This window comes from Ranitomeya variabilis, chromosome 6 (genome assembly GCF_051348905.1).
Source record: "Ranitomeya variabilis isolate aRanVar5 chromosome 6, aRanVar5.hap1, whole genome shotgun sequence".
Classification (NCBI taxonomy): domain Eukaryota; kingdom Metazoa; phylum Chordata; class Amphibia; order Anura; family Dendrobatidae; genus Ranitomeya; species Ranitomeya variabilis.
In genome coordinates this window covers 20,069,635-20,095,242 of record NC_135237.1, presented here as the reverse complement: position 1 = coordinate 20,095,242, position 25,608 = coordinate 20,069,635, and the positions used below count along the sequence as shown (strand labels likewise).

Here is a 25,608-nt window from a genome sequence, read left to right as displayed (position 1 = left end):
CAAAATTCTAGAGTAAAAGTCCTCTGAAAAATGTCGATTCCTCTCATCTCTCTTAAATTCTATATTTTTAAGTTGCACAGGGCCTGCTTCTACGATTAGATCAATTGATGAAGAATTTAATGTAGGCCAAAGTGCAGGATCTGAGTCAATGATTGCAGAAATTTCACTGCTTTCAGCCTCATCAATGCCCTCCACATGCTGGCATGTGTTATCCCCTTCTGATGTGAGGGCTGGTGTGGTAGACTGATCTTGTTCTACTGCAACCTCATAAACGTCTGCTATGGTAGACTCTTGGTCAACTTCGCTGATCCTAATTTTCAATGACGTTGATGGTTCCCCTGGCTCCAATGGGATTGTATCCATACCACTCCTTATTTCACATTCTTGCTGTGGAATATCTGATGTTGATTCCTCAGCAGTGCTCGGTACATTGGTGCCACCATGTTCAGAAGATTTTTCGAACAGTCTTTTTAAAGACCCTGCTTGCTTTTGATTTGCCTGTTCTGCTAAGGCCTTTCGCTTTCTGTTCTGTGCACCAGATGCTTTCTTAGGGCTCATCTTGCCTGACAAATGTTATTCTTCCCTGAAAAGGTTAGGTGTGGACCAAAAGTCTTATTAGTGCAGTCCACATGCTACTATAACCATCTATCTGCTCATTTAAACCTAAGGTGGCAGAGGTGAGCAGGTGATAAGTAACTAGAAACAAGTAAGCCACTGTACACTGCACAAAGTCTGGGAAGAGTGGGAGGGGGAGAAGGAGAAGGAGAAGGATGGATGAATACATTTAGCAGAGAGGAGCGGGAGGAAGTGAGAGTAGGGTGGCTCCTGAGCAATGCACCTAACCCCCAATTGCCCCCCCGGTTGCCATGGTTAGGTTAGGCACCATAGGGCTATTTTAGCCCCTTCTGCCCTGGACATAGTAGTATGTTACATGGTAGACCCATAGGACGCCTGAAAATCAGGCTAAACACCCTTTTGTGTTCCTAGAGCCATATGCAGTGGCGTACACACCATAGATGTGACGGATGCGGAAGCACCCAGGCCCGTGGCTTGGGGGGGCCCAGTGCCGCCCGCCCGCATCCATGGTGTGTCCTTTTTTTTTATTTTTGCCACAAGCACAGTGCCCAGCCACACAATGGGCCCCACAGCAAAAGGGTCACAGCAATGGTGCCCAGCCACAGTGTCCGGACCCAGTCACAGTGACCGTGCTTGTGGCTAGGCCCCATTGCTGTCGCTGGGCCCTTTTCTTGCGGCTGGTCCCCTTTTTTTGTGGCTGGGCCCCATTGCTGCTGTTGGGCCCCGTGCTTGCTGCTGGGCCCCATTGCTGTGGCTAGGCCCCACCACAAGCACAGTGCCCAGCCACAGCAACAGGGCCCAGCCACACAATGGGCCCCACAGCAAAAGGGTCACAGCAATGGTGCCCAGCCACAGTGTCCGGACCCAGTCACAGCGACCATGCTTGCGGATGGGCCCCTTGCTTGCGGCAACACATAATACGTTTCCAAAATAAAGCTGCACCCCCCCCCGCCCCCCCCCACACACATAATACGTTTCCAAAATAAAGCTGCACCCCAACCCCCCGCCCCCCCCACACATAATACGTTTGCAAAGTAAAGCAGCACCTCAACCCCCCCGCCCCCCCCCACACACACACACACTGCAAAAAATAAGGCTGCACCCCAACCCCCCCACCCCACACACACACACACACCAAAAAATAAGGCTGCACCCCAACCCCACCCCCCCCACACACGCACACTGCAAAAAATAAAGCAAGCGGCACCCCAACCCCACCCCCCCCACACACACACTGCAAAAAATAAAGCAAGCTGCACCCCAACCCCACCCCACCCTCCACACACACCAAAAAATAAGGCTGCACCCCAACACCCCCCCCCCCCCCCCCCCCCACACGCACACTGCAAAAAAGCAAGCTGCACCCCAACCCCCCCCCGGGGCGACCGCCAGCATAGTGGAGGCCATGTGAGGTGGTTATTACTCACGCTTTGCTTGGCTGAGTTGGCTCCTCAGGTCCACCTCTGCTCTGCTCTTCAGTGCCGGGAAGAGAGCAGCGGGGCACGAGCGGGGACGTGTGGCGTAATGTCACACGCTGTGCAGCCGTTCTCTCCCGCCGGGGACAGCAGAAGGCGGAACTAAAGTTCCTCTGCGTGCTGTCCTTGCCCAGCGGGGAGAACGGCTTGCGCGTGTGACATTACGTCACACGCAGAGAGCCGAGCGACAGGGCGGGCGCCGGGCGGGCGGCACTGGGCAGGAGCAGGCGAGCAGCAGATACAGATAGCGCAAATGGCGCGGCGGGGGGCGCCACAAGAGGTGCGGGCGCCCTCAGGCCATTAAGCGTCTACATTGTGATGTAATGTGACATTAATCTGCTGAGCTCAAATGCGCCCCTTGTATGCTAACGAGCCTTGGCGCCCTGTGCGGCCGCACAGGTCGCACAGGGCAAAGGCCGGCCCTGCCTCTTAGTGTCCACTTACCATTTATCATTCTTTATTAATGCCCTTCTGTGCCCTTTGGGTGCTACATGAGCAATAAACTGGAAAAGGTCAGCCTGAAGCACCAAAGGGGCAAATGGCACATAGGGGTCACTGATTTCTGTGCCCATATTCCATGTATTGCTCCTTTTGTGACCTTACGTTCATTATCTCATTTCTCCACAACTGAGATTCATTCACCCCATTAGAGGAAGAATTACAGCCATGTATATATATATATAGGGTGGGCCATCTATATGGATACACCTAAATAAAATGGGAATGGTTGGTGATATCAACTTCCTGATTGTGGCACATTAATATATGGGAGAGGGAAACTTTCAAGATAGGAGGTGACCATGGCGGCAATTTTGAATTTGGCCATGTGGATCCAACTTTATTTTTTTTAATGGGAAGAGGGTCATGTGACACATCAAACTTATTGAGAATTTCACAAGAAAAACAATGGTGTGCTTGGTTTTAACGTAACTTTTTTTCTTTCATGAGTTATTTACAAGTTTATGACCACTTATAACATGTGTTCAAAGTGCTACCCATAGTGTTGGATTGTCAATGCAGCCCTCTTCTCCCACTCTTGACACACTGATAGCAACACCGCAGAAGAAATGCTAGTCTAAGGGGGTCAGATTCCTTGTAGGAATGCTCGGACCTGACACCCATAATGTGGTCACCATCTTGCTGGAAAAACTCGCGGAATCTGCCATCTTCACTGCATAAAGAGGACAACAGATCATCATGTGGCAATTTCAGATATCCAGTGGCGTTGAGGTTTCCATTGATGAAGAATGGCCCCACTATCTTTGGACCCCATATATCACACCATACTATCAATTATGGGTGTCAGGTCCGAGCATTCCTACATGAACAGTTTTCTGGAAAGTGGATTGGTCGTCGTGGGCCAGTTGAATGGCCACCAACGTCTCCCGATCTGACCCCATTAGACTTTTATCTTTGAGTCATCTGAAGGCAATTGTCTATGCTGTGAAGATACGAGATGTGCAGCATCTGAAACATCAGATACTGGAAGCCTGCGCTAGTATTTCTTCTGTGGTGTTGCTATCACTGGACCATGTGTTCTTAAGACGGCATCCAAAGCGCCTGAAATAAAACCATACAGCTCTGGTTAGAAGAAATGATGCTTAGGAAGCCTACGGATAACGTCCTCTGCCTGTATACAGCTGCTATAGATGGATCCTTGAGTATCTTTTTCCGGGAGACTCGGGGATGTTCTGGGAGTGTTGGCGAGAACGTTATAACCTCACTATCTCTCTACTTACAATAAGTTGTCATCACTGCTCACTGCGTTCTCTCCTCTCTCCTCTTCCTCCTCTTCCTCACTATTGGATATATAACAGACTCTGTTTAGCAACTCTCATAAACTACCAGTGTTACAATCACTTATTTTATACAATATATTTTTCTCAAAAATGTAGAGTTTTGATTCCATGGTCGATGTTATCCTCCAGTTGCCAACCAGTGGCAGAATGAAGGCTGAAATTTATGGTGGACTGTGTATGGAGGACATAAATGGTTTCATAAACCTCCCAGGCAAGATCCATGAAAATAGCTCTAAGAAAAAGTGTCAGTGCCTCTCACAGCAACCAATCAGATCATTGCTCTTATTTTAACCCCTTAATCCCATATCACCACTGTCACGATCCAATTTTGGATTTGTGGCAGATCTGGTTTGCCTCAGTTTAAGACCTTTTTTCCTTTCTGGTCATCGGAGTTAATGCAGTCCCCCCCCCCCCTGGTGGCCGCTGGTGTTATTGCATTGCTGCTGGGTCAGCTGATGTTTGTGGTGACCACTCCCTCCATCCTTTAAGAGGTCACCTGGTTCATCAGCTGACTGTCGGTGTTAGTTCATTCTTCAGCGACCAAGCTGGGAGTAGGAGCTTGCTGGGAACTGTTGTTCTACTGCTGTGCCCAGTGAACCTGGTGTTTCTTCCTGCTGTGCTGTGCCTTGCAGCATTAAGCTAAGTGTTGTTTTCCATTACCTTGTCTGTATTTCCTTACCCCGTGTTGTATTAGTGCAGCGGTGGGACCAGTGCTCTCACCTGCCAGTTCCCTACTTAGGGATAGGTGCAGGGCAAGTGAGGGACTAGGTATCCTGGTCGGCGACGGGTTGAAAGAACCCGTATAGGGACGGTAGCAAGATCAGGGCACATCTGCAGGCCAGTGCAGGAGGTGCCCATTCCCCCAGTCCCTACCGACAGGGCCCACCGTTGTAATTGTGTCCCCGGTGTTCCCTTGTGTGTTGTGCTGTTCGTGACAGACCTACGGTTGGGTCGTGTTATACCGGGTCAGTCACTCCGTGACATTAACACCGACCATCACATTTTCTCTGGTGAGCCATGGCTCAAATGCAGGCCTTTGCCCAACTGCTCCAGACTCTCACCACTGAGCTTAAGGATCTGCGTGGTGAGGTGGTGCAGCAGCTGCAGCAGTTGTTGGGTTCTGGGCCTCGGCTCAGGTACAGGCTCTACCAGAACCCAAGATATCTCTCCCTGACAGGTTTTCTGGAGGGAGAGATACATTTTTGGTTTTTAAGGAGGCCTGCAAGTTATACTGCAGGCTCTGCCCTCGTTCATCAGGGAGTGAGGAACAACGGGTGGGAATCATCGTTTCCCTTCTTTTTTTTTTTTTTAAATCATGTGTTTTTTATTAAAGCATATGACACGCCATTAACACAGTCCGATACAATTTCCAGACAAATACCGTACATTAGATACATGACCTGATAATATATTTTCATTTTACTACACAACACCCTTACCACCTAACCAAACCCCCTCTCCCTCCCCCCAATCTCTTGCCCATTATCCAATACCACCATCTGACAGCATCACCTCTTGAGATAAGATAACAAGCTTTACAAAAACATGCCTGTACATGTAGGAGTCCCCCCAGAATCAACTACACAACACCCATTCTACTTTGCAGTAACTCAGCAGACGCCACACCTGGGTAATCCATCCATCCACCCCACACATTTTCAAATTTTGTATTCTGACCTCTTACTGTATATATTTCTTTCCATAAGGACAATAAAATGTATCTTGTTGATAAATTCCTTTTTCCCTGGCGGTTTTTCATCCAACCAGTGCATTGCGATAAGCTTTCTCGCAGCATACAACAATCTTGCGATAGTCAGCCTTCCACATTCATCCGTAGCAATATCATCCATACAGCCCAAAAGGCAAGTCAGCGGGTTACGCACCACATCTACTCCCGTCACCTCCTGGATCAAGTTAAGCACCTTCACCCAAAAGGGTTGTAGGAGACTGTCATGTCAGACACTGTTCAGACCAGGTCGTCTGACAGACAGCGGTAATTCCGCGTTTGACCACTGTTTGCTCATTGGCGTCGGCTAGTTTTCGTCTGGCTGCTCCGGGGTTAATTTATCTGATGCTCGGATTGGAAGCTGGGCCATGCCCATTTCCTTTAAATGGTTCTCCTGATCTTTGGGCGTCGCCGATTATAGCTTCTGTCTTGTGCGTAGTTATCTCGGTCTGGTGAGGAGAGCTGGTTGTTGGAGAATCGTTGCTGGTGGTGTATTGTCCTTAGTCTTATTTACTCCTTCCTATATTTGTATTTATTTTGCCCTGCACATTTATAGTGTATTCCTGATTGACTGCGGCGTAGTGTATATTTTCCTTTATCCTTGTTTGTTATAACTGTGGGAATTGGTCTATTGCATTCACTGGGTGGTGGGCGGTGGTGTTCAGTCTAGGGCTGAATTAGGAGTCAGGGTGAGGGTGGAGGCCTGAACATGCACACCATCAGTGTAAACTTCAGGTAGAGGGTCAGACAGGGTTTCCCTAGTCTGAGGGAAATTGCAGGGGCCCGGGTTATTAGCTCTCGCCCTCCTTGTCTCCCGGTGACAGAGAGCACACGACCACATCATATGTAGCAGATCAGCGCCTTCCTCGCCACACCTGGGACATTCTGAGTCACCTCTCAGTCCTGCCTTCCTCATCCATGCCGGGGTCCTGTACACCCTATACACCAGGTATAACTGTGACACCCTCTTAGCCTCACTCTGGGAAGCCCTGGGGATATATTGAAGTATGGACTCCCACTGGGACTCCGATAAGGGGCCCACATCCGCCACCCATTTCTCCTTAATCCTTAATGGATGCTTCAATAAAAAGGTATCCATCAAACCCCTGTACATCAAGTTAATGAACCCCCACGTACTCCTCCGAGGCCTAATAAGATTCAACAACCTATGTGACTGCAGATTCATGCGCGACACCTCATTTTGACAGTTTAGGGCATGTCTCAACTGCAGGTACTGAAGAATGACTTCTGGTTAAAGGAAACTCAGTCCTAATTGTCTCGAATGTTTTAATAACATCTCCATCAAGCAACTGAGACACGAACCAAATGCCAATGCGCCTCCACTGACCGAACTCCCGCAATCTCATGAGCTCTGCCAACCTAGGTTCAAACCAAATTGGCGTATATCTCATGAATTCCGTTACTCACCTCCATTGCTTAATTTTCTGCCATACTTTCCCCATCATAGTGTCATGTCGGACGCTGTTCAGACCAGGTCATTCGACAGACAGCGGTAATTCCGCTTTTGACCACTATGTGCTCATTGGCGTCGGCTAGATTTTATCTAGCTGGTCCGGGGTTAATTTATCTGATGCTCGGATTGGAAGCTGGGCCATGCCCATTGCCTTTAAATAGTTCTCCTGATCATTGGGCGTCGCTGATTATAGCTTCTGTCTTGTGCGTTGTTATCTCGGTCTGGAGTGGAAAGCTAGTGGTTGGAGTATCGTTGCTGGTGGTGTATTTCCCTTTGTCTTATTTACTCCTTCCTATATTTGTATTTATTTTGCCCTGCGCATTTATAGTGTATTCCTGAGTGACTGCGGCGTGGTGTATATTTTCCGTTATCCTTGTCTGTTCTAACTGTGGGTATTGGTGTATTATCTTTTCACTGGGTGGTGGGCGGTGGTTTCAGCCTAGGGTTGAAATAGGAGACAGGGCGAGGGTCGAGGCCTAGACATGCACACCATCAGTGTAAACTCTAGGTAGAGGGTCAGTCAGGATTTCTCTAGTCTGAGGGAAATTGCAGGGGCCCGGGTTATTAGCTCTCGCTCACCTAGTCTGTCTGTGACATTATAATCGGCCTTTAAAACAAAAAAAAAACAACAAAAAAAGGGGTTTCCTTTTTTTTTGTTTTGTCATGGGTCCAATGACTTCCATAACTCGCCAGTTGGAGGCGCTGTCCCTACAGGTCACTGAGTTGAGGGGGGCAGTGCAGCAACAGGGACTAGCAGTATCTAATGTGCAAGCTGGAGCGACAGGTAGAGTTGCTGAGCCTGGGGCATTATGTCCTCTTCAGCCGTGCAGTCACTGGGGTATTATGTGCTCTTCAGCCGTGCAGTCACTGGGGTATTATGTGCTCTTCAGCCGTGCAGTAACTGAGGTATTATGTCCCCTTCAGCCGTGCAGTCACTGGGGTATTATGTGCTCTCCAGCCGTGCAGTCACTGGGGTATTATGTGCTCTCCAGCCGTGCAGTCACTGGGGTATTATGTGCTCTTCAGCCGTGCAGTCACTGGTGTATTATGTGCTCTCCAGCCGTGCAGTCACTGGGGTATTATGTGCTCTTCAGCCGTGCAGTCACTGGGGTATTATGTCCCCTTCAGCCGTGCAGTCACTGGGGTATTATGTCCCCTTCAGCCGTGCAGTCACTGGGGTATTATGTCCCCTTCAGCCGTGCAGTCACTGGGGTATTATGTGCTCTTCAGCCGTGCAGTCACTGGGGTATTATGTCCCCTTCAGCCGTGCAGTCACTGGGGTATTATGTCCCCTTCAGCCGTGCAGTCACTGGGGTATTATGTCCCCTTCAGCCGTGCAGTCACTGGGGTATTATGTGCTCTTCAGCCGTGCAGTCACTGGGGTATTATGTCCCCTTCAGCCGTGCAGTCACTGGGGTATTATGTCCCCTTCAGCCGTGCAGTCACTGGGGTATTATGTCCCCTTCAGCCGTGCAGTCACTGGGGTATTATGTCCCCTTCAGCCGTGCAGTCACTGGGGTATTATGTCCTCTTCAGCCGTGCAGTCACTGGGGTATTATGTGCTCTCCAGCCGTGCAGTCACTGGGGTATTATGTGCTCTCCAGCCGTGCAGTCACTGGGGTATTATGTGCTCTTCAGCCGTGCAGTCACTGGGGTATTATGTCCCCTTCAGCCGTGCAGTCACTGATGTATTATGTCCCCTTCAGCCGTGCAGTCACTGGGGTATTATGTCCCCTTCAGCCGTGCAGTACGGTATTATGTGCTCTTCAGCCGTGCAGTCACTGGGGTATTATGTCCCCTTCAGCCGTGCAGTCACTGAGGTATTATGTGCTCTTCAGCCGTGCAGTCACTGGGGTATTATGTCCCCTTCAGCCGTGCAGTCACTGGGGTATTATGTGCTCTCCAGCCGTGCAGTCACTGGGGTATTATGTGCTCTTCAGCCGTGCAGTCACTGGGGTATTATGTCCCCTTCAGCCGTGCAGTCACTGGGGTATTATGTGCTCTTCAGCCGTGCAGTCACTGGGGTATTATGTCCCCTTCAGCCGTGCAGTCACTGGGGTATTATGTGCTCTCCAGCCGTGCAGTCACTGAGGTATTATGTCCCCTTCAGCCGTGCAGTCACTGGGGTATTATGTGCTCTTCAGCCGTGCAGTCACTGGGGTATTATGTGCTCTTCAGCCGTGCAGTCACTGGGGTATTATGTGCTCTTCAGCCGTGCAGTCACTGGGGTATTATGTGCTCTTCAGCCGTGCAGTCACTGGGGTATTATGTCCCCTTCAGCCGTGCAGTCACTGGGGTATTATGTCCCCTTCAGCCGTGCAGTCACTTTTGTATTATGTCCCCTTCAGCCGTGCAGTCACTGGGGTATTATGTCCCCTTCAGCCGTGCAGTCACTGGGGTATTATGTGCTCTCCAGCCGTGCAGTCACTGAGGTATTATGTGCTCTTCAGCCGTGCAGTCACTGGGGTATTATGTGCTCTTCAGCCGTGCAGTCACTGGGGTATTATGTCCCCTTCTGCCGTGCAGTCACTGGGGTATTATGTCCCCTTCAGCCGTGCAGTCACTGGGGTATTATGTGCTCTCCAGCCGTGCAGTCACTGAGGTATTATGTGCTCTTCAGCCGTGCAGTCACTGGGGTATTATGTCCCCTTCAGCCGTGCAGTCACTGGGGTATTATGTCCCCTTCAGCCGTGCAGTCACTGGGGTATTATGCCCCCTTCAGCCGTGCAGTCACTGGGGTATTATGTCCTCTTCAGCCGTGCAGTCACTGGGGTATTATGTGCTCTTCAGCCGTGCAGTCACTGAGGTATTATGTCCCCTTCAGCCGTGCAGTCACTGGGGTATTATGTGCTCTTCAGCCGTGCAGTCACTGGGGTATTATGTGCTCTCCAGCCGTGCAGTCACTGGGGTATTATGTGCTCTTCAGCCGTGCAGTCACTGGGGTACTATGTCCCCTTCAGCCGTGCAGTCACTGGGGTATTATGTCCTCTTCAGCCGTGCAGTCACTGGGGTATTATGTGCTCTCCAGCCGTGCCGTCACTGGGGTATTATGTGCTCTTCAGCCGTGCAGTCACTGGTGTATTATGTGCTCTCCAGCCGTGCAGTCACTGGGGTATTATGTGCTCTTCAGCCGTGCAGTCACTGGGGTATTATGTGCTCTTCAGCCGTGCAGTCACTGGGGTATTATGTCCCCTTCAGCCGTGCAGTCACTGAGGTATTATGTCCCCTTCAGCCGTGCAGTCACTGGGGTATTATGTGCTCTTCAGCCGTGCAGTCACTGGGGTATTATGTCCCCTTCAGCCGTGCAGTCACTGGGGTATTATGTGCTCTTCAGCCGTGCAGTCACTTTTGTATTATGTCCCCTTCAGCCGTGCAGTCACTGAGGTATTATGTGCTCTCCAGCCGTGCAGTCACTGAGGTATTATGTCCCCTTCAGCCGTGCAGTCACTGGGGTATTATGTGCTCTCCAGCCGTGCAGTCACTGAGGTATTATGTGCTCTTCAGCCGTGCAGTCACTGGGGTATTATGTCCTCTTCGGCCGTGCAGTCACTGGGGTATTATGTGCTCTTCAGCCGTGCAGTCACTGAGGTATTATGTGCTCTTCAGCCGTGCAGTCACTGGGGTATTATGTGCTCTTCAGCCGTGCAGTCACTGAGGTATTATGTGCTCTTCAGCCGTGCAGTCACTGGGGTATTATGTCCCCTTCAGCCGTGAAGTCACTTTTGTATTATGTCCCCTTCAGCCGTGCAGTCACTGAGGTATTATGTGCTCTTCAGCCGTGCAGTCACTGAGGTATTATGTGGTCTTCAGCCGTGCAGTCACTGGGGTATTATGTGGTCTTCAGCCGTGCAGTCACTGTGGTATTATGTGCTCTTCAGCCGTGCAGTCACTGAGGTATTATGTCCCCTTCAGCCGTGCAGTCACTGGGGTATTATGTGCTCTTCAGCCGTGCAGTCACTGGGGTATTATGTCCCCTTCAGCCGTGCAGTCACTGGGGTATTATGTGCTCTTCAGCCGTGCAGTCACTGGGGTATTATGTCCCCTTCAGCCGTGCAGTCACTGGGGTATTATGTGCTCTCCAGCCGTGCAGTCACTGGGGTATTATGTGCTCTTCAGCCGTGCAGTCACTGGGGTATTATGTGCTCTTCAGCCGTGCAGTCACTGGGGTATTATGTGCTCTTCAGCCGTGCAGTCACTGGGGTATTATGTGCTCTTCAGCCGTGCAGTCACTGGGGTATTATGTGCTCTTCAGCCGTGCAGTCACTGGGGTATTATGTGCTCTCCAGCCGTGCAGTCACTGGTGTATTATGTGCTCTCCAGCCGTGCAGTCACTGGGGTATTATGTGCTCTTCAGCCGTGCAGTCACTGGGGTATTATGTCTCCTTCAGCCGTGCAGTCACTGATGTATTATGTCCCCTTCAGCCGTGCAGTCACTGGGGTATTATGTGCTCTTCAGCCGTGCAGTCACTGGGGTATTATGTGCTCTTCAGCCGTGCAGTCACTGGGGTATTATGTGCTCTTCAGCCGTGCAGTCACTGGGGTATTATGTCCCCTTCAGCCGTGCAGTCACTGGGGTATTATGTGCTCTTTAGCCGTGCAGTCACTGGGGTATTATGTCCCCTTCAGCCGTGCAGTCACTGGGGTATTATGTGCTCTTCAGCCGTGCAGTCACTGGGGTATTATGTCCCCTTCAGCCGTGCAGTCACTGGGGTATTATGTCCCCTTCAGCCGTGCAGTCACTGGGGTATTATGTCCCCTTCAGCCGTGCAGTCACTGGGGTATTATGCCCCCTTCAGCCGTGCAGTCACTGGGGTATTATGCCCCCTTCAGCCGTGCAGTCACTGGGGTATTATGTGCTCTCCAGCCGTGCAGTCACTGGTGTATTATGTGCTCTTCAGCCGTGCAGTCACTGGGGTATTATGTGCTCTTCAGCCGTGCAGTCACTGGGGTATTATGTGCTCTTTAGCCGTGCAGTCACTGGGGTATTATGTCCCCTTCAGCCGTGCAGTCACTGATGTATTATGTCCCCTTCAGCCGTGCAGTCACTTTTGTATTATGTCCCTTTCAGCCGTGCAGTCACTGGGGTATTATGTGCTCTCCAGCCGTGCAGTCACTGGGGTATTATGTCCCCTTCAGCCGTGCAGTCACTGGGGTATTATGTGCTCTTCAGCCGTGCAGTCACTGGGGTATTATGTGCTCTTTAGCCGTGCAGTCACTGGGGTATTATGTCCCCTTCAGCCGTGCAGTCACTGGGGTATTATGTCCCCTTCAGCCGAGCAGTCACTGATGTATTATGTCCCCTTCAGCCGTGCAGTCACTTTTGTATTATGTCCCCTTCAGCCGTGCAGTCACTGAGGTATTATGTGCTCTCCAGCCGTGCAGTCACTGGGATATTATGTGCTCTTCAGCCGTGCAGTCACTGGGGTATTATGTGCTCTTCAGCCGTGCAGTCACTGGGGTATTATGTGCTCTTCAGCCGTGCAGTCACTGGGATATTATGTGCTCTTCAGCCGTGCAGTCACTGGGGTATTATGTGCTCTCCCGCCGTGCAGTCACTGAGGTATTATGTCCCCTTCAGCCGTGCAGTCACTGGGGTATTATGTCCCCTTCAGCCGTGCAGTCACTGAGGTATTATGTCCCCTTCAGCCGTGCAGTCACTTTTGTATTATGTCCCCTTCAGCCGTGCAGTCACTGAGGTATTTTGTGCTCTCCAGCCGTGCAGTCACTGAGGTATTATGTCCCCTTCAGCCGTGCAGTCACTGGGGTATTATGTCCCCTTCAGCCGTGCAGTCACTGGGGTATTATGTGCTCTCCAGCCGTGCAGTCACTGGGGTATTATGTCCCCTTCAGCCGAGCAGTCACTGGGGTATTATGTCCCCTTCAGCCGTGCAGTCACTGGGGTATTATGTGCTCTCCAGCCGTGCAGTCACTGATGTATTATGTCCCCTTCAGCCGTGCAGTCACTTTTGTATTATGTCCCCTTCAGCCGTGCAGTCACTGAGGTATTATGTGCTCTCCAGCCGTGCAGTCACTGAGGTATTATGTCCCCTTCAGCCGTGCAGTCACTGGGGTATTATGTGCTCTTCAGCCGTGCAGTCACTGGGGTATTATGTGCTCTTCAGCCGTGCAGTCACTGGGGTATTATGTCCCCTTCAGCCGTGCAGTCACTGGGGTATTATGTCCCCTTCAGCCGTGCAGTCACTGGGGTATTATGCCCCCTTCAGCCGTGCAGTCACTGGTGTATTATGTTCTCTCCAGCCGTGCAGTCACTGAGGTATTATGTCCCCTTTAGCCATGCAGTCACTGAGGTATTATGTCCCCTTCAGCCGTGAAGTCACTTTTGTATTATGTCCCCTTCAGCCGTGAAGTCACTTTTGTATTATGTGCTCTTCAGCCGTGCAGTCACTGGGGTATTATGTGCTCTTCAGCCGTGCAGTCACTGGGGTATTATGTGCTCTTCAGCCGTGCAGTCACTGAGGTATTATGTCCCCTTCAGCCGTGCAGTCAGTGGTGTATTATGTCCCCTTCAGCCGTGCAGTCACTGGGGTATTATGTGCTCTCCAGCCGTACAGTCACTGGGGTATTATGTGCTCTCCAGCCGTGCAGTCACTGGGCTATTATGTGCTCTTCAGCCGTGCAGTCACTGGGGTATTATGTGCTCTTCAGCCGTGCAGTCACTGGGGTATTATGTGCTCTCCAGCCGTGCAGTCACTGGGGTATTATGTGCTCTTCAGCCGTGCAGTCACTGGGGTATTATGTGCTCTCCAGCCGTGCAGTCACTGGGGTATTATGTGCTCTTCAACCGTGCAGTCACTGGGGTATGATGTGCTCTTCAGCCGTGCAGTCACTGAGGTATTATGTCCCCTTCAGCCGTGAAGTCACTTTTGTATTATGTCCCCTTCAGCCGTGCAGTCACTGGTGTATTATGTCCCCTTCAGCCGTGCAGTCACTGGGGTATTATGTGCTCTTCAGCCGTGCAGTCACTGGTGTATTATGTCCCCTTCAGCCGTGCAGTCACTGGGGTATTATGTGCTCTCCAGCCGTGCAGTCACTGGGGTATTATGTCCTCTCCAGCCGTGCAGTCACTGGGGTATTATGTGCTCTTCAACCGTGCAGTCACTGGGGTATTATGTGCTCTCCAGCCGTGCAGTCACTGGGGTATTATGTGCTCTCCAGCCGTGCAGTCACTGGGGTATTATGTGCTCTCCAGCCGTGCAGTCACTGGGGTATTATGTGCTCTCCAGCCGTGCAGTCACTGAGGTATTATGTGCTCTTCAGCCGTGCAGTCACTGATGTATTATGTCCCCTTCAGCCGTGCAGTCACTGGGGTATTATGTCCTCTTCAGCCGTGCAGTCACTGGGGTATTATGTGCTCTCCAGCCGTGCAGTCACTGGGGTATTATGTGCTCTCCAGCCGTGCAGTCACTGGTGTATTATGTGCTCTCCAGCCGTGCAGTCACTGGGGTATTATGTGCTCTTCAGCCGTGCAGTCACTGGGGTATTATGTCCCCTTCAGCCGTGCAGTCACTGATGTATTATGTCCCCTTCAGCCGTGCAGTCACTGGGGTATTATGTGCTCTTCAGCCGTGCAGTCACTGGGGTATTATGTGCTCTTCAGCCGTGCAGTCACTGGGGTATTATGTGCTCTTTAGCCGTGCAGTCACTGGGGTATTATGTCCCCTTCAGCCGTGCAGTCACTGGGGTATTATGTCCCCTTCAGCCGTGCAGTCACTTTTGTATTATGTCCCCTTCAGCCGTGCAGTCACTGGGGTATTATGTGCTCTCCAGCCGTGCAGTCACTGGGGTATTATGTGCTCTCCAGCCGTGCAGTCACTGGGGTATTATGTGCTCTCCAGCCGTGCAGTCACTGGGGTATTATGTCCCCTTCAGCCGTGCAGTCACTGGGGTATTATGTCCCTTTCAGCCGTGCAGTCACTGAGGTATTATGTCCTCTTCAGCCGTGCAGTCACTGGGGTATTATGTCCCCTTCAGCCGTGCAGTCACTGGGGTATTATGTGCTCTCCAGCCGTGCAGTCACTGGGGTATTATGTGCTCTCCAGCCGTGCAGTCACTGGTGTATTATGTGCTCTCCAGCCGTGCAGTCACTGGGGTATTATGTGCTCTTCAGCCGTGCAGTCACTGGGGTATTATGTCCCCTTCAGCCGTGCAGTCACTGATGTATTATGTCCCCTTCAGCCGTGCAGTCACTGGGGTATTATGTGCTCTTCAGCCGTGCAGTCACTGGGGTATTATGTGCTCTTCAGCCGTGCAGTCACTGGGGTATTATGTGCTCTTTAGCCGTGCAGTCACTGGGGTATTATGTCCCCTTCAGCCGTGCAGTCACTGGGGTATTATGTCCCCTTCAGCCGTGCAGTCACTTTTGTATTATGTCCCCTTCAGCCGTGCAGTCACTGGGGTATTATGTGCTCTCCAGCCGTGCAGTCACTGGGGTATTATGTGCTCTCCAGCCGTGCAGTCACTGGGGTATTATGTGCTCTCCAGCCGTGCAGTCACTGGGGTATTATGTCCCCTTCAGCCGTGCAGTCACTGGGGTATTATGTCCCTTTCAGCCGTGCAGTCACTGAGGTATTATGTCCTCTTCAGCCGTGCAGTCACTGGGGTATTATGTCCCCTTCAGCCGTGCAGTCACTGGTGTATTATGTGCTCTCCAGCCGTGCAGTCACTGGGGTATTATGTCCTCTCCAGCCGTGCAGTCACTGGGGTATTATGTGCTCTTCAACCGTGCAGTCACTGGGGTATTATGTGCTCTCCAGCCGAGCAGTCACTGGGGTATTATGTGCTCTCCAGCCGTGCAGTCACTGGGGTATTATGTGCTTTCCAGCCGTACAGTCACTGACGTATTATGTCCTCTTCAGCCGTGCAGTCACTGGGGTATTATGTCCTCTTCAGCCATGCAGTCACTGGGGTATTATGTCCCCTTCAGCCGTGCAGTCACTGGGGTATTATGTGCTCTTCAGCCGTGCAGTCACTGGGGTATTATGTGCTCTTCAGCCGTGCAGTCACTGGGGTATTATGTCCTCTTCAGCCGTGCAGTCACTGGGGTATTATGTCCTCTTCAGCCGTGCAGTCACTGGGGTATTATGTGCTCTTCAGCCGTGCAGTCACTTGGGTATTATGTGTGTAGCGCCCCCACTGCCGCAGGGCCGAGGGGTACCCGGTACCGGGCCTCTGAGTCTCTGCTCTGGGGTTGTCACGGTGGCTAGACCCGATCCGTGACCCTGCTGAGGGGCGTACAGTAATAGATGTGGGTAGATGATGGTGGTGGTGGTGATGCTGTAGTGGTGCGGTGCAGTAAATAACGAGGACACCAGGTTGCAGTCTCTTTACCTCTTTACTGAAGATCTCTGGGTCCTCAGTCCGGAATCCGGATAACCAGGCTGCGCAAGTCCGGCCGGTCCAATGGCACCTCCAGAGTTCCCCCAACAGGTGGAAATCTGCGCCCCCCCGCCAGCGCTATGTGTTGCGGTCCTTCCCCGCTGTGCCCACGGAAAGTCCCAACAACTGTTGTGTCCGTTAAGTTCCCTCACAACTCGATTAGATGATGTTCTGCTAATCCTCCGTCCCTCCCTGATGTTACGGTTGGAACGGCACCCGTATGACGGGTAGGCTCGGAGCTCTTCCGGGACCCTAGAGTCGCCCCTCTCCACAAGTTGCCCCCCAAGACTGCACAGGTGATCTAGGTGAGACAGCCCGCCCTAGACCGACTGTCCTGCCGTGGCCCGGAGCACTGCTTGAAGCTGAATATTGTGATACTCCCTCGGCGTTCCGGACGCCGGTCGTGCGCCTCAGTAGGATGTTGCCTCGGTCTTACAGCACGACTCCCACTGGTATTCTCCTTGTTGCTTTGATCTCGTTTCTCACTCAGCACAATCTATCTCGCTTCTAATCCTTCCTTGGGCACCGCCGCTATCCTGAGCAGGCACGGTCCCGTTACGTTCGCTCAAGTTGCCAAGCCTCTGTCAGGATCCCACCCCTGACAGAGACCCTACTGTATCTTCCCCCACAACACCCTCTGCCACAAGGTGTTGCCTGGTTCCAACCCAGTCAGCTTTCTGATCTAACTTCCTGCCTGACCCCCAGTTTACCCACAATGGTGGGGAGGGGCCTAGTGAATAGAACCCTTAGCTCCCCCTGGTGGCCCGGCTGTGAAATGTATTGGTGTCTGTGATACCTGTCCAGATGAACTCCTTCAGTGCCATCAGACGTACTATAGCTCCCCTTAGTGGCGGAACCACAGTACTGCAACGACCAGGACTCTGGGGCGCTGCACTAGCCCTACTCGCAAGCTTACAATCTATATAGCGCCATTAATTACCACAGCGCATTACAGATATCACCATCACTGTCCCCATTGGGACTCATAATCTATATTCCCTATCAGTATGTCTTGAAAATGTAGAAGGAACTTGGATCACAATTATTGTCACAGTTATCGTCACAGCTTTATGGTTAGATTGTAAGTCGAGATGTGTGAATCGATTGGATGTGAGTTAAAATGAATGTGAAATTTTAAAAAATTCAGGAGACCCGATAAATTTTAATAGTTTGCAATGCAATTCACAGAAATCTCCAAAAATGCAAAAGATTACATGAGTCAGAGAAGGCTCACATGACATTGCACATGGCCAGGTGAGCTTCCTCATATTGCCTTCCAACTATCAAATTACATGGTATAGCATAGCCAATTAGGATGAACTATCACAGCCTGTATAAAAGCCAATGCAGGGAGTGTAGCGCAGAAGCAATTCTGGGGTGAATCTGGATAGTGAGAGGATATCAAAATTTAGCAATTGAGGCAAGTAGAGAAAACCATAAAGCACTGATGAAACTGTACACTTAGTGTGTTTTGTTACACATCAGTGAAGTACAGTTAGTATCTACCGTATTTTTGGACTATAAGATGCACCGGACCATAAGATGCACCTATGTTTTAGAGGAGGAAATTAGGGAAAAAAATTGAAGCAAAAAAATGGTCAGATCTGTACTTAATATCCCTATCCTGGTATATATGGTCCCCTCATCCCCATTCTGATACACATGGCCCCTCATCCCTGTCCTGGTATGCATGGCTCCCTCATCCATATCCTGGTATGCATGGCCCCATCCTTATACTGGTATGATTGGCACCAGCCCGGTCCTGGTATGCACGGCCCCATCCCAGTCCTGGTATGATTGGCTCCATCATTATCCTGGTATGATTGGCCCCATCACGGTCCTAGTTTGATTGGTCCCATCCTTATTCAGATATGATTGTTCCCATCAATGTCCTGGTATGATTGGTCCCATCCTTTTTCTGTTATGATTGTCCCCATCAAGGACCTGGTATGATTGGCACCATCCTTTTTCTGTTATGATGGGACCAATCATACCAGGACCTTGATGGGGACAATCATTATTCTGGTATGATTGTCCTCATCAAGGTCCTGGTATGATTGGTCCCATCCTTTTTCTGTTATGATTGTCCCCATCAAGGTCCTGGTATGATTGGTCCCATCCTTATTCTGGTATGATTGTCCCCATCAAGGTCCTGGTATGATTGGTCCCATCCTTTTTCTGTTATGATTGTCCCCATCAAGGACCTGGTATGATTGGCACCATCCTTTTTCTGTTATGATTGTCCCCATCAAGGTCCTGGTATAATTGGTCCCATCCTTATTCTGGTATGATTGTCCCCATCCCGGTCCAGGTTTGATTGGTCCCATCCTTATTCTGGTATGATTGTCCCCATCCCGGTCCTGGTTTGATTGGTCCCATCCTTATTCTGGTATAATTGTCCTCATCAAGGTCCTGGTATGATTGGTCCCATCCTTATCCTGGTACGAGGGGCGATCCAAAAGTAATGATAATCAATACTAAACACAATGAATACAGTAAAAAAAAATATATTTTTCTGCATAGTCTCCTAACAAGTCTATACATTTAGTCCAACTCTTTTCTAAATGCGAAAAAAATTCTTGATCTTGACCCTTAAAAAAATCCCCAACAGCGGTGATCACGTCGCTGTTGTCGTCAAATCTCTTGCCCCGGAGGTGTTCCTTGAGCCGAGGAAAGAGAAATAAGTCACTCGGGGCTAGATCTGGTGAATAGGGGGGGGGGGGGTGTTCCACCAGTTCAAAGCCCGCTTCTTGAATGGTAGCCATGGCAACTGCAGCTTTGTGAGCCGGCGCATTTTCTTGGTGAAACAGCACTCCAGCCCGCAGTTTGCCTCGCCTTTTCTCCTTGATAGCCTTCCGCAATCTTCTTATTTGTTCTGCGTAGTAGGAGCCTGTAATAGTGGCTCCCTTCTCCAAATAGTCCACCATAATAATTCCTTCAGCGTCCCAAAAAACGGACGCCATAACCTTCCCTGCTGAGCTTGACACTTTGAATTTCTTCGGCATCGGCTCGTTTCCATGTCATCGATTGTTGTTTATTTTCGGGATCAAAGTGGTGGATCCAGGTCTCGTCCATGGTCAAAAAATGTGACAAAAAATTTTCCTTGTCTGCTTGGAACTTTTCGAGATTTGCTATTGAAATGTCAACTCGTTTCTTCTTTTGCTCGTCGGTTAACATTTTTGGCACCCAACGCGCGGAGACCTTTCTCATATGCAATTCTTTTGCAAGGATTCTTTGAATACTGCCATATGAGATCCCTGTGACCTCAGCTACATGCCTGATAGTCACTCTTCGATCTGCCAATACAACTTCTTCAACTTTTTTCACGTTTTCTTCATTGAGGGACATGGATGGGCGTCCTTCACGATGTTCATCTTCCGTCGATGTTCTTCCCAGCTTATATTCCTTGGCCCAGCGTGCAACTGTGGAATATGGAGGAGAAGAGTCCCCCAATGTTCCACCAAGTCGCTGTGTATGTCTTTGGTAGTCATTTTTTTTCAAGCAGAGGTATTTGATGGCAGCTCTGAGCTCGTTTTTTTCCATTTTGATGTTCACTCCTCGGCAGTTCATATTCAAATGAATGTAGCTCCTGGGAATCGTGGTCTATTTAAGTGATTTTTTTTTTCCTGGACTAGTGGGTACCTAAGAGAGAAGAAAACATTTTATTTTAATTTCTGTGTGCAATAGAAATATCCGATTATCATTACTTTTGGAACGCCCCTCGTATGATTGGCCCCGTCATGGTCCTGGTTTGATTGGTCCCATCCTTTTTCTGGTATTATTGTCCCCATCAGGGTCCTGGTATGATTGGTCCGATCCTTTTTCTGGTATGATTGTCCCCATCAGGGTCCTGGTATGATTGGTCCGTTCCTTTTTCTGGTATGATTGTCCCCATCAAGGTCCTGTCCGGTCTCCTGTCAAGATCACACCTCACCACCTGCACGCTTGACCCGCTCCCGTCCCACCTCATCCCTAACCTTGCCACGGTCTTCATCAAAACCCTAACACACCTCTGCAATCTCTCACTAACAACAGGTGTCTTCCCCTCATCCTTCAAACATGCCAAGATCACACTCATCCTCAAAAAGCCTTCCCTCGACCCATCCTCTGTCTAGTTACAATCTGGCTTCCGACCCCATCACTCAACTGAAACTGCCCTAACTAAAGTCACCAATGATCAACTAACTGCCAAGAGTGGGCAGCCCGCCATAGGGCGTCATTAATAGGCTGGAGCCAGATGCTTGCATTCCTTGTGTGAACATGCCACATACAGAGTTTTTATCTTAGTGCATTGGTGTACCACACGGCCAAACCCTGATTGAAGGCTGGCTGTTTCATTAGGTATTGCACCTGTGCATCTGCTATTTTATTTGGGTCCGCTGCACCCTGCTTGTGCATTTGTATTGAGGCCCATTCAGACAGGTAAGCATCTCTACGTGTTTTTGGTGTATTTTCTTGAATTTTTCCTTTTTGGTGTTTTTCTACTCCCCTCTCATCTCTTCTTCCCACAACCGCATCCAAGACTTCTCCCGTGCTTCCCCCATACTCTGGAACTCTCTACCCCAACACATCAGACTCTCGCCTAACATAAAAACCTTCAAAAAGAACCTGAAGTCTCACCTCTTCCGACAAGCCTACAGCCTGCAGTGATCCTCAACCTACTGAACCGCTGCACAACCAGCTCTACCCTCTCTTAGTGTATCCTCAGCCATCCCCTGCAGACTGTGAGCCCTCGCGGGCAGAGTCCTCCCTCCTTATGTACCTGTGTGCCTTGTTTTTTGCTCATGTTTAATGTATTTGTCTATATTTGCCCCCCTTTTCACATGTAAAGCGCCATGGAATAGATGGCGCTATAAAAATGTATAATAATAATAATTGGTCCATCCTTATTCTGGTATGATTGGCCCCATCAAGATCGTGGTATAATTGGTCCCATCCTTTTTCTTTTATAATTGACCCCATCCCGTTCCTGGTATGATTGGGCCCATCAGAAAAGATTTAAAAAAAAACAAAACATTACAGTTACCTTCCTCCGCTCCCTCGCAGTGTCCTGCTCCAGTGCCAGCTGCTGCCGGAATAGTCACCGGACCGTTCCTCGGGGAGAGCGGTGAGTATCCATTCCTCTTCAGTATTCCGGCATTCCTCTTCACTATTTTTTGGGCTGCTTATTTGACTTTATTTCCCATTCATGGGTTTATTGGATATTTATTGGCTTTGTATTGGGTTTAGTATTTGGCTATTTTGCCTTTACAACTGTCACACTCATTAGGTATATTACTTTATTGGTTGATTTATAGGACATATTTGTATCTCTTTTTATTGTATTTTCTGTTTCGTTATATGCCTCTTCACAGGTCTTCGCTCTACATTTGATATGGCATTTGTATACATAGCCGGTCTTGATAGTATAGACTTTATTAGTCCATGTCTAGTTGCACATGTCAATTATATTCTTAAGCCTGTTGCCTATTTCTGCACTGAATACAGTGGATGTCAGTATGTGTTTATGGTTGTTTTCGTGTTTTTAATGCAGTTTTGCACTTGTATTGTCTCTTCAATAAAATCATTATTATTTTAGATGTGCTCATCGCTATTGTTTTGTTTTTTCTTGTCTGTCTTCTAATTTGGTACAGGATGTAGCACCCTTATTTATCGTATTGGTTGTGCATCATATTTCTCTTTATTTACATGTAATACAATCTCACTTCATTCCCCCCACGTGCAGTATTGAATAGTCTGATTGGTGTGGCCACATAGTGGCTCCTCACCAGCAAATCCTTCAAGTTTTTGTTCCTTCTAGTTGTCAATAAGAAAACTTCAGGAAGTCTCACAGTGTTGGTTCAGTTTTTAGGATAGATCACTGTTTTTGTAAAATGTCACTGGTGACCTCCTTTTGAGAAATATAGGTAAAAATAAGTCCCAATGTGGGATCACTCTGTGTTTTTCGAAGTGGAGGTCAATATATTTAAGCTGGATGTAGGTTAAGCTGGAGCAGCCAGTGCCAGGCAGCAGCTGCCAAGGCAAACAGGATCATGGGGTGCATTAAAAGAGGTCTGGATACACATGATGAGAGCATTATACTGCCTCTGTACAAATCCCTAGTTAGACCGCACATGGAGTACTGTGTCCAGTTTTGGGCACCGGTGCTCAGGAAGGATATAATGGAACTAGAGTGAGTACAAAGGAGGGCAACAAAATTAATAAAGGGGATGGGAGAACTACAATACCCAGATAGATTAGCGAAATTAGGATTATTTAGTCTAGAAAAAAGACGACTGAGGGGCGATCTAATAACCATGTATAAGTATATAAGGGGACAATACAAATATCTCGCTGAGGATCTGTTTATACCAAGGAAGGTGACGGGCACAAGGGGGCATTCTTTGCGTCTGGAGGAGAGAAGGTTTTTCCACCAACATAGAAGAGGATTCTTTACTGTTAGGGCAGTGAGAATCTGGAATTGCTTGCCTGAGGAGGTGGTGATGGCGAACTCAGTCGAGGGGTTCAAGAGAGGCCTGGATGTCTTCCTGGAGCAGAACAATATTGTATCATACAATTATTAGGTTCTGTAGAAGGACGTAGATCTGGGGATTTATTATGATGGAATATAGGCTGAACTGGATGGACAAATGTCTTTTTTCGGCCTTACTAACTGTTACTATGTTAAGCATGGCTATACTTATATTTGATGGTTCTTTTGCTATAACCGCGAGGCAAAAATATTTATCTTTCTGATCATCCGTTTGTTTCTCAAAACTTTCCTCAGAGGATCAGATTCTCCTCATCGTCAGGAACTGACCCGTGGGAATGGCCCGTCTAGTTGATCTAATATGGGCGGAAGTTGTGTGCAATAATGAAATAACCTTCTTTCTGAAGATATCCGTCTGTATTAGGCTATTCCCAGATGTTTTGAGTTGGATAGTCAAATAATGAGTTTGTTGTTAATGAAACTTGTAAGTGAACCTGACATGGAAGTCATTGTGGTTCAACACCGTTATAAAATCAACAGTTTGACCCCGCCGTGCGGCCGAGCGCCACGGGGGCGTGGCCAGAACGCCACCGCAGATCGCCGGGAGCGCCCCCGAGGTACTTTGACGGTCGCCGGCGGATTTTGCGCTCTTAAGGTTTTTCCCCGCTGCCGCGAGCGTGCTCCGAGGGTCTCCGACGCGCTCCCTGCCGCCCCGCGGACCGCCGAAAAAAATCGCGGGCGAATCGGACGTGAAAAAATGGACTCCTTACCCAGACTGAACTTTCTCCACCCCTTTTCCCGCCCCCTTTGTCCTGTCTACCCAGACTGGAGTTTAGAGGTTTAACTGCAGTACCGCAGCGAACACCAGGTGTCATCATTCAGTTTTTTTAAAGACCGACTGGCCACTGGATGGCAGCGGCGCTCCATCGAGGAGCCTGGTGACCCTCGGCTCCCCTTCAGTGCTGTTTGCCGTGTCGAGCTTTGGTAAGGGACGCCGGTTCCCCACGTTTCATACCCAATCTCACCGCGCTAAGCGCAATAAGACATCGTGCGTGCGTTTTCTTTTTTAATCTGAGGAGCCCTTAGCTGATACTGACGCGCGCGTTTAAATTCCTCTGCGATGGAAAAACACCCTGAAACCCGGGGTCACGGTGACTTTTTCGTCGCAGACGAAGTTGAAAGCGTGCGCGTTAGGATCAGGGCGCCCCACGGAGGCTGACCGTCCGAAAAAAATAGTTACAAACCAGCCCAAATGCCTACAACGGGACCGTGTAAGGAGCGGGCGGGGTTAGCGTCAGTGCATAATGCCGGGGGGGCTCATACATCTCCCCCCGTCTTTTACTGTGGGTGGGTCGGGGTGGGAGGGGTCAGCGCCGTGTGCCCCCGGGGCTCATAGATCCCCCCTGTGCTCCGGTGTGGCGCAGGGTGGGCGGAGTCAGCGCTGTGTGGTGCACGGTGGGTGGAGTCAGCGCTGTGTGCCTCCGGGGCTCATACATCTCCCCCCGGCTTTTACTGTGTGTGGGTCAGGGTGGGCGGGGTCAGCGCCGTGTGCCCCCGGGGCTCATAGATGCCCCCCTGTGCTCCGGTGTGTGGCGCAGGGTGGGCGGAGTCAGCGCTGTGTGGTGCGGTGTGGGCGGAGTCAGCGTCGTGTGCCCCCGGGGCTCATAGCTCTCCCCCTGTGCTCCGCTGTGTGGTGCAGGGTGGGCGGGGTCAGGGCCAGTGCTGCCCGTGGTGGGCAGTGCCAGTGCTGCGCCCCTGGGGCTCATTCATTCCCCGGCTGTGTGCTGTTACGGCGGACAGTGGGCGGGGGAGGGGCGGTGTGTGTGGAGTTTGTCACTCATCCCCCTTCTCAGCAGTGTCTGGCCGGTGGGCGGGGTCCCCGCTGTGCGGCCAGCACCCGGAATTCACTCGCCGGCCTGTGTGCATAGTGGAAGGGGGAGGACTCCTGTGACACCCGGGCTGCCTGTGACTCGTCCCCTGTAGTGAAGGCTCGCTCGGGGGGCGGAGTCAGCGCCGTGCAGCTGCAGCACACTAGTAACATCCTCTGCCCGGCTGTACGGTGAAGCGGGGGGAAGGGCGGCCGGGCTCTGTGTGACATGGCGCCGAGCCCAATCGCTGCTTCTCCGGTCTGACTGCAGCAACAATGACGAGACCTGTGAGCGCCGGATTTGAAGCTTGGAGCTGCCGGACGGTAATTTTGTGCCCATATCGGCACCACCGCTGCATGTCTGTATGGGGTCAGCTGTGGGGGGACACTGCGGGGGGAGACAGGCTGTCCCTGGAGGGGGACGGTGAGCTGAGCACAGTGTATGGGGGGGCACTGCGGGGGAGACAGGCTGTCCCTGGAGGGGGACGGTGAGCTGAGAACAGTGTATGGGGGGGCACTGTGGGGGAGACAGGCTGTCCCTGGAGGGGGAAGGTGAGCTGAGCAGAGTGTATGGGGGGACACTGCGGGGGAGACAGGCTGTCCCTGGAGGGGGAAGGTGAGCTGAGCAGAGTGTATGGGGGGGCACTGCGGGGGAGACAGGCTGTCCCTGGAGGGACAGAGCCACAGCCACTGAGCTCAGTGTATGGAGTCAGCTGTGGGGGGCATTGCGGGGGAGACGGGGTCCCTGCAGGGGGAGGTGAGGACAGTGTATAGGGTCAGCTGTGGGGGGCATGGCGAGGTACAGGCATTCCCTGTGGGGTAGGGG

The 25,608-nt window shown here is 50.5% G+C and overlaps 1 long non-coding RNA gene across 1 annotated transcript in view; it reads left to right on the top strand.

Annotated features, from left to right (window-relative positions):
* Positions 1–22,803, top strand: part of LOC143781409 (uncharacterized) — a 443,129-nt gene extending 420,326 nt beyond the window's left edge. Inside the window, exon 3 of the long non-coding RNA XR_013216696.1 lies at positions 21,493–22,803. This is a non-coding gene — a long non-coding RNA (uncharacterized LOC143781409). The remainder of the gene's footprint in view (positions 1–21,492) is intronic.
* Positions 22,804–25,608: the final 2,805 nt, after the last annotated feature.